Source organism: Pseudopipra pipra, chromosome W, assembly GCF_036250125.1.
Source record: "Pseudopipra pipra isolate bDixPip1 chromosome W, bDixPip1.hap1, whole genome shotgun sequence".
NCBI lineage: Eukaryota > Metazoa > Chordata > Aves > Passeriformes > Pipridae > Pseudopipra > Pseudopipra pipra.
The window spans coordinates 46,137,346-46,146,907 of record NC_087580.1 but is presented as its reverse complement, the minus strand read 5'-3'; the positions used below and the strand labels follow the sequence as shown (position 1 = coordinate 46,146,907).

General features: G+C 44.9%; 1 non-coding gene across 1 annotated transcript; it reads left to right on the top strand.

Annotated features, from left to right (window-relative positions):
• Positions 1-5,548: 5,548 nt before the first annotated feature.
• Positions 5,549-5,620, top strand: TRNAD-GUC (transfer RNA aspartic acid (anticodon GUC)). The gene has a single exon. It is a non-coding gene; the product is annotated as a tRNA-Asp (tRNA).
• Positions 5,621-9,562: the final 3,942 nt, after the last annotated feature.

Below are 9,562 nucleotides of genomic sequence, written 5' to 3'. Positions count from 1 at the left end.
TTCCAGTGGTCATGAGGATGACGCAAGAGATGATCGTATACAACGTGAGGGAATCCATCTCGGTCCACGATCTGTTAAAACACAACCATACCCTTTTCTCCATGTTATCAAAGGACAGGGACCTTGCCACTGGCCTGTGGATCTTTAAACATTACTTTGGGTTTTGAATTTTCAGGCATGAGTGCAGGTATAAAGTGTCGCTGTACTGGGGTGGAATTTTCTGTCACTCTGTTTAAGAAATTAAGTACATACGGAGGTTTATTCAAGCAATCTTGCAGAGCTAATCCTGTATTCCCTCTTCTTTGCTTTTTTAGCATATCTTTGAGAGTGCGGTGAGTACGCTCTATGATTGCTTGACCCGTTGGGGAGTGAGGGATTCCTGTTATATGTTCAATACCCCACAATGCAAAGAAATCTTTGGTTTGTTTTGACACATATGAGGGTCCATTGTCCGTCTTTACCTGTTTTGGCACACCCATATGTGCAAATGCACTCCCAAGGAGTGAGCACACACACACTACGGGATATGGTCCTCCCTTAGCACACACACACACGCTCTACACCTTCGAGCCTCCTTTTCCACCGGAGTCACTTGAAAACCCTTTTCCTAAACTGGAACCAGCCAAAAACCTTCTTTCCAAGCCGGAACCACCAGAAAGCCTTCTCTCTGAGCCGGAACCACCCAGACACCTTCTTTCTTAGCTGGAACCACCTAAAAGCCTTCTCTCTACGCCAGAACCACCCAAAAGCTTTCTTTCTTAAGCCAGAGCCACTCACAGTCCTCCACCCTGAGGAGTACCACACTCTTGCTCCACAACAACCGCTTCATCCCTTTGCTGGCCAGTCCCCTCATGGGGATATAGAAACATGGCTAGAAGGACTCCTCACTTGCTTCGCACCTTTTTATGCATCTCAGCCACACACATGTGCACTCCTCTGACCCAACCTCCTGGTAATACATTGAGGATAGCCCTTCTCTTTTCTTACTGGGTCCTGTGCATGAGGTTTGATGGTTGCCGTGGATTAATTTCTATATTGGATCCGGTTCCCTTTCCTCCCCCTTTCTTTGTTTCACTCCATTCGTCCTCGGGTCCTCAGTCGCTGTCGACCCAGAAGAGGGCCCAGGCCTCTGGACCGCTGAAATCAGTGGGATGCACCTTCCAGGTTCACTGGTCCCTCACCCGGACCAGTCGAAGTTGGATCCCGGGTGAGCCCCCAAATTGTGAGAAATATCTCCAATTAAAATTTTGGAGACAGCCAAATAAAGTGAAACAAAGAACTTTATTAACAGCATGCTGAGTGCACCAAACTCGTGACCAGGTTCGAGCACACCCGAATGGGAGGGAGGAGCCCTTTTGAGACCCTTCAATTTGCAGAACCACTCCCTCGCTCCTCCCATGCCAGGCCTTGCTCTTTTCTTCCTTAAAAGGCAATCTTTGCTTTCTGGTGCAGTCCATTGGTTGTCTTCATCCACCTATCAGGTTGTTTCCCTGCCCCTGGCTGCATGGTCCCTTGGCAGTGAGCCCAGGTTGGTCTCACCACCTTACATTCTTCCCAGCTCACCTTCACACTGTAGCAGTAAGTAAGCACAACTGTTAGTAGCAGTAGGCAACAATAAGCAGCAATAGGCAACCTCAAGCAGAACTGTATGTAGCAGCAATAAGTAACTTTAAGCAGAACCACAAGCAGCCCACTAGTCCTTGACCACAAAATGGCTCCTCAACTTTCCAAACAAAATGGCCCCCATGTGTCTTGGCACAAGGAGCCATGGAAAACCCCGCTCGTAATAAAACCGTGTTATTTATTTCCCACAGTAACTGTTAGCGAACAAAAGGCTTTTTCCCCAGGAAAGGAAGCCCTCACCCTTGTGAAAGCCCTTATCCTTGTGCTTTCTGGTGCAGTGTCTGAGCCGCCCTGGAGACTCCATAACCAGGAAGAGCTTTCTATCCTGGCCCCTTTGGTCTGGGAGGAATCTTCTTCCATATTCAGTTCCTAGACTCGGACGGGCAAATACAGATAGGGCTTCTGCAAGCAAATAACAGCCCTTTTCCCAAGGAAAGAAAACCTTTACTCTCGTGTTTTCTTGTGCAGTGTCTGCGTCACACTGAGCACTGCATAAGCAGCAAGAGCTTTCTGTCCTGGCACCTTTGGTCTGGCAGGAATCTTCATCCGTATTCAATTCCGGCAGTCAGAAAGACAATTTCAACACAGGGTAACTGTAAGCGAACAAAAGGCTTTTTACCCAGGAAAGGAAGCCCTTACCCTCGTGAAAGCCCTTAGCCTCATGCTTTCTGCTGCAGTGTCTGGGCCGCCCTGGAGACTCCATAACCAGGAAGAGCTTTCTATCCTGGCACCTTTGGTCTGAGAGGAATCCCTTCCGTGGTATTCAATTCTGGGAGTTGGACTGGCAATTACAGCTCAGGGATCCTGCAAGCAAATAACAGCCCTTTTCCCAAGGAAAGAAAGGTCTTGACCTCGTGGTTTCTGCTGCAGTTGGTGGGTCAACCTGGGCATTCCAAAAGCAGAAAGAGTTTTCTCTTTTAACACTATTTCCCTGGGAGGAATCCTCGCTGGTTTTCAATTCTGGGAGTCAGACTGGCAATTTTAGGGCAGGGTAAGTTAAAGCAAACAACATCCCTTTTCACCAGGAATGAAAGCCCTTACCCTCGTAGTTTCCAGTGCAGCAGGATGGGCACTTTGGGCACTCAAAAAGCAGAACGAGCTTTCTCTACTGGCACGTTTTGTCTGGGAGGAATCCTCAATGGTATTCAATTCATGGACTCGGACTGGCAATTTTAAGGCAGGGTTCCTGCAAGTAAACAACAGCTTTTTTCCTAAGGAAAGGAAGCCATTATCCTCTGTCTCTCATCTGAGGGAGTTGTGCCACTCTTGGCACTTTTGATGCAGCAAGAGCTTTCTGTCCTGGCACCTTTGGTCTGGAGGAATCTTCTTCCATAATCAATTCCTAGAGTCAGTCTGGCAAATACAGCTCAGGGCTCCCGCAAGCAAATAACAGCCCTTTTCCCAAGGAAAGAAAGGTCTTGACCTTGTCATTTCTGGTGCAGTTGGTGGGTCAACCTGGGCACTCCGAAAGCAGCAAGAGCTTTCTGTCCTTGCACCTTTTGCCCACGAGGAATCTTCTTCTGTATTCAATTCTGGCAGTCTGTCAGAGACTGAAATGGTTAATGATTTATGCATTCTAGGATTGCCAGGAGTCTTTTGCAGGCTTTTACAGGACTTTTACATTATACCTCTGATGGGCAGCTGGGCCCATCTCCCCCTCCAGTGCTGCTGAATGTGTCAAGCCCTGAAAAGGCGAGAAGAGCCGTGTTTACCATGCCCTCCACATGAACTCTGCACTGGGCTGTCCCAGATGTTGAAGGTTCATGGCATGGCCCATCAAAGCCCATCTCCTCCTCTGCCAATCTTGAAAGGCAGGAAAAACCCTTTTACCAGGCCCCATACAGGGAACTCTGCACAGGCCCAGGAGATGTTGGAGGCTCGTGGCATGGCCCGGGACACCATCCATGGATATAATAACTCATAACTTCTTGGAGTGTGGGGGCTTCCTTCCTTCACTGCCAAGGCATTAAGGCCACCACTTCAACTGACAGACATGGAAGCTGCAACTACCAAGTGTCATCGCTGGACCCCGTGGGCAGTGACTATACACATCTTTCCACTCTCATCTTTTCTTTCCCTTACTCTCCCTTACCCTTATCCTGTCTTTCCTTTCTCTCCCTTATGCATTTTCCCTAAAGGTTATCTCTATGCCATATTGCTATAGATGAGAGATATAGATGATAACACCTGATATGCTAACATACCTGTTTACCTTTGAAACAAAATTGTTCTAAAATAAACCCTACATATATATGTTTTCAAACACTGATTATTCAGTGTCATTTCATTCTAATTTACCCCAAGGGATTCATTAATAAGAAGCAGGGTTATCCCCCCTTTCCTGGGGCGCGTCGTAACACAGTTGGAGTGGCAATTTCAGCGCAAGGCTCCCTCAAGCGAACAATATCCCCTTTTCCCAGGAATGAAAGCCCTTACACAAGTGCTTTCTGGTGCAGTGTGTAGGGCACTCTGGGCACTCCAAAAGTAGCAAGAGCTTTCTGTCATGGCACCTTTTGTCTGGGAGGAATTCTTGTTGGTATTCAATTCTGGGACTTGGACTGGTAATTTTCCTGCAAACAAACAACAGCCCTTTTCCTAAGGAAAGAAAGCTTTTATTCTCCATCTCTCATCTGCAGGTGTTGTGTCACTCTTGGCACTTTTGATGCAGCAAGAGCTTTCTGTCCAGGCCCCTTTTGTCTGGGAGGAATCTTCTTCCATATTCAATTCTGGCAGTCGGATTGGAAATTTCAGCACAGGGTAACTGCAATCAAATAACAGCCCTTTTCCCAAGGAAAGAAAGGTCTTGCCCTTGTGGTTTCTGCTGCAGTTGGTGGGTCAACCTGGGCACTCCATAAGGAGCAAGAGCTTTCTGTCCTGGCACCTTTTGTCTGGGAAGAATCTTCGTCCATATTCAGTTTTGTAAGTCGGAGAGGCAATTTCATCACAGGGCTCCTGCAAGCGAACAAAAGGCTTTTTCTCTAGGAAAGGAAGCCCTTACCCTCATAGTCTCTTGCACATGGTGGGTCACCCTGGGCACTCCAAAAGCAGCAGAATCTTTCTGTTCTGGCATCTTTTTTCTGGGAGGAATCTTTGTCCATATTCATTTCTGCGAGTCGGAGTTGCAATTTCAGTGCAGGGCTCCTGCAAGCTAACAACAACCGTTTTTCCCAGGAATGAAAGCCCTTCCCTTGTGGTTTTTGGTGCAGCAAGAGCTTATCTCCGGGAATATTTTGCCTGGGGATTTTCCTCATTGGTATTCAATTTTGGGACTCGGACTGGCAATTTTAGAGCAGTGTTCCTTCTGAGGTCAAGGGTGTGATCATCTGGCAACCTGGGCAAGAAGCTATAATTGCTCAGGCTTTTTCTGCTGTGAGATCAAATTGTTTTTTCAGAGCTTTGGCATTTTGGTGAAAAAAGTCATGTGATAGTTTAGCTTGTTTTAAACGCCAAGGGACTATTACTGGTCCAGCCAACAGGTCAGCATGTCAGTTCCCCTCTTCTATGGGGCCTGGCAAAGAAGTGTGAGAGCGTATATGCATAATGAAGAATGGGGATTCCCTGTTATGAACAACATACATCAGCTGTTTAAACAAAGAAAACAAAATTTCATTAGTAATGACCTTCAAGTATGAGTATTCCACTCGCTGCACGATTCCCATGATGTATTGGGAGTCTGAAACTATATTTAAGGCACCTGTAAACAGAGAGCCCGAACAACTGCAGACAACTCGACAATTTGTGGTGAACCCTGAATTTTGTGGATGTCTTGTTGCCACTGGTCATCCTTTTGCCAAACTATTACAGCGTTACTTGTTTTCCCAGAACCATCTGTAAAAATGGTTTGGGCATCTTGAAGTAGAACTGGAGACCAATGAGTTCTCAGCTTCAAGGGAATTTGGTTAAGCCTCTGTAAAAAAGCGGGGCTCCCCTGGTGGTCTAGTGGTTAGGATGAGGCGCTGTCACCGCCGCGGCCCGGGTTCGATTCCCGGTCAGAGGAGTTCCCCGGGCAGATGGAGCTCTTGAGCCCTGTAAGGCCATCCATCTAAGAGAAGGTCACTCTAAACAAACCTATGTCCCGAGGACTTCGCTACCACTGTCCGAGCTTCGCTCGGCCCCGGCAGTTGAACCTCAGGATTAAAGGGTGGGCTCAGTTCAGCGCACACTGTGTCTCACCTAAAAAAATCCACTGCGCAGGCTCGACCTTTCCCAAATCTTCGTTCGCGAAGACTGACCATACACACCAACTGTAAAAAAGCACAAGCTGGTAAATGGCTATTCAATTGACCGTGATAATCAATTAAAGCAATTTGAAAATCAAAACTGAGCATCTGCAATTGCTCTAGATGCTCTGTGGTTAAAGGCAAATACACATTCTCGGGATCACTGCCAGTGAGTTCCCAGCACCTAGCACAACCCTTATAACATAGCTTAGAAATCATTTCTGTCAGTGTAGTAACTGTCTTTGAAAACTGGTGAGGTAGAAAAACCCATTCCCACAAACAAAATGCAGTGTTGTTCTGGTATAGCTGGCCTATTAGCCCATAGGGCTAAAGAAATGCCTTATCCTCTGTCTCTCATCTGCACATGTTGTGCCACTCTTGGCACTTTTGATGCAGCAAGAGCTTTCTGCCCTGGCACCTTTTATCTGGGTGGAATCCTCATTGGCATTCAAATTTGGAAGGTCATCTGGCAATTTCAGCGCAGGATTCCTGCGCAGGATTTCCTTTTGCCCGGGAATGAAAGTCCTAATACTCAGTCTTTCAGGTACAGGTTGTTTGCTACTCTTGATGGGCACTACATAAGAGCTTTCTGTCCTGGCACCTTCGTCTGTATTCAATTCTGGGAGTCGGACTCGCAATTTTACCTTGCTGAAATGTGAGGACGGAAGATGACATTAGGAAGATCTTCAGTGTCTTATTAGGCACTTGTATACTTGCAGATGAGAAAGCTTATGCAAATTATGGTGTTTTTTTTCCCTAGACTGCTGACACAAAACACTGATTAGATTTTGGAAGATATTTAAATTAGAAACTTTTGAGGAGTTGACAGTTGCAGAAGGGTACTGAGGTCCCCCAAAGACATCTGGTAGGGCTCTCAATCAGCAACACATGGCAGTTTTTCCAAGTGTTAGGTAGGCCAGAAAATTGAGAAGGAATAGATGAAGGTCAGAGTAGAATTCTCAAAAAGTAACAAGGACTACATCAAACTAGGCATAGGGCCAAAAGCACACATTAGAAATTCTGGTGTGCACAAACGTTTATGAAAGTTTGTGTAATTTCTGAATTTAAACATACACCAAGTCAGCAAAATTTACATGAGAAAAAAGGTATCTATTGAGGGCTATGTCGATTAGCAATCTCCAGCAGACAGTGAAAATAATCACCTCTTTTTATTTGGGCCCCTGTTTTTTGGATATTGTCTAATTTCATCCTTCCTCCCCTTTGGGTATCCCCATTTCTCCTCCACTTCCACCTCATGTGCTGTGTTCAGGAGCATTCAGTCCATGGGTATGACTTTTATTTTTCACTTTTTGTTGTCACCTCTTTTGCTGACTGCTGGCACAGGCTTACTGAGAGTTTGCTGGTGATTAATGTTGGGAAAACACTTAGAGATTGCTAATATATTAAAAAATACAGGGGTTATTCTTACTTTGTCCATTACTATACTGATTTCAGTGCATGGCAGAAGTTTCTTACACCAGCTGAAGACTGGTCTGTCTAGGAACAGCTGGTTTGCAAAATGGGGCAGAAAATATTTCAAGAACAGACATTTATGGAATGCTGAATGGACAACTAACCTGCCCCCTATACAATAGATGCAGAAAATGAAATCTGAAGAGATAAGTGAAAAACAAAGCTGTGATCTACACACTGGAGTATAGTCTTTGAGCAAAACTATAGGTGTTTTTGCTATCTTTTTCCCTCTTTCTCTTAGTCCTCAGTCTCTTTTTGAAATAGATTTTAAGACTAAACCAGCATGATCTAAAGTGTTCCTCCAGACTAATTAACCTCAGCCCAGTGATATGGTCAGTTGTTTACAGCACCAAAATTCATCACCATGGAAATGATTGCAGCTAGAGGTGGTCTTGACCCAAAGCTGAGATTCAAGCATCTGCATGTTTTGTAAGCTCAGGTAAACCTCAGATCCAAATCCAAGCAGAATCTTAATTGTCTGTCATGGTTTAACCCTGGGAACTAAATACTATGCTGCTGACTGCTCACTCCCCCTTGGGATGGCGAGTCAACAATCAAAGCAGTGCGTTATCAACATTATTCTCATACTAAATCCAAAACACAGAACTGCACCAGCTACCAGGAAGAAATTAACTCTATCCCAGCCAAAACCAAAACACTGTGTCTTCAGAGTGTTGTATTACAAATGCTGAGCTGTGGCAGCTGAGGGTGAAATGGATAAGGAAACCACGTTGACAACAAAGCACTTGGCTTTGATGCAGAAACACCTTGGAAATCAATCTGGCTAAAACTTTAACATGGCTACAGAGATATTTCTACAATAGACTTATTTACAAGGCACTTCTTAGGGAAGCAGAATTCTTGGTTACATTATGAACCTGAATATTCACAAGGATAATGCAAAAAATATAGAATATATTGTGGTGTGGAATCGCTATAAAAGACATGATTGTATGAGGGATTTCTGTGAACTGCAACATTCCCTTTATGTCAGGACTAATTACTTTCTGGAGGAATGGTTCTCCTCTTCATTATATAATAGCAAGATTTTGGGGGGTACTGCATGTTCCTGTCCTGTCTCCAATTTCCCTTCTTTTTCTAATTCTCTAAAGTTCTTTGGTCAGAATTATATGTATGTGCATAAGATGGACTGGGTTTGCACTTTTGCCATATGTATGAATCAGGCCTTGCTTCCTCAGGCATTTGCTCGAAGTTTACTTGACAAGGTTGTATTGTGATTTTTGTCCTCATCTAAAGAGCTCTCACTCCTTTTCCTTTAGGGAGTTCATAGTCAGCTTTCAAAAGATTCCTTGTATGTGATGTAGGAGTAAATCCCTGGAAGTAAGATTATTGGAACTGGACAGCTGGAAAATGATGAGAAAAGCAATAGAAGGTTGTCAGCTTTCTCCCTGGGTAACTGCTTCCAGTAGAATCCACAGTGCCTGGAACTTGTAGCCCTTTGTGCTAAGTGCTGTGCTGCAGTGCTGCCTAGGAAAGATTAAAAAATTGTTTTCCTATAAACTCTAGAATATCAGTGTGTGTCAGCAAGTGTGGGAATGTTAAACCTGATGGATTAGGAACACAGATGTGTGTGCCAGTAGCTATGGATGACATGAGTGTTAATACTGCTGGTTTCTGCTTTTTACCCAAAGTGTGTATGACGGGTTGTGGGGGTTCTTTTCCAGCTGTTGCACTGAGGTTGTGTTTTGGAGACTGTTCTTGGTTACATTGTTGTGCAAGTTTGGAGTTGGCTTCCTGCCAAATCTCCGAAACTCGACAACAGGGTCTCCTTCCCAGAGAGGGAAGGAAAAAAAAAACGAAAAACCAGGCAGCCAAAGTTCTAGCAAAAATATATATATATTATGTATAAAACAGAGATATACAATGAGAATTATATATATGAATCTATGACCCCAAATAGCTTCCCGAAGTCGAAGGGAAGAGGGGGGAAGGGAGAAGGGAAAAGGATAAAATAGGGTGAAAAGGGACAAATAATAAAACAGATCTACACAATCTAAAAACCCAGCAAAGCTGAAGAATTGGCAAGAGCTCACCACTTCCCTTGAAAGAAAGCAGTACGTCTGGACACGGCCCAGCACTCCCCCCTCACGCGTGGCTGATAACAGCAGTTACTGTAGGCCTCAGCTCCAGATAAGCCAGGCCCAGACAGGGACCACCGTTCTCCAACCTCGCCGGAAGAGAAGAGGGCGAACTCTCTTATCAATGCCTTATTTATACCCTAGGTT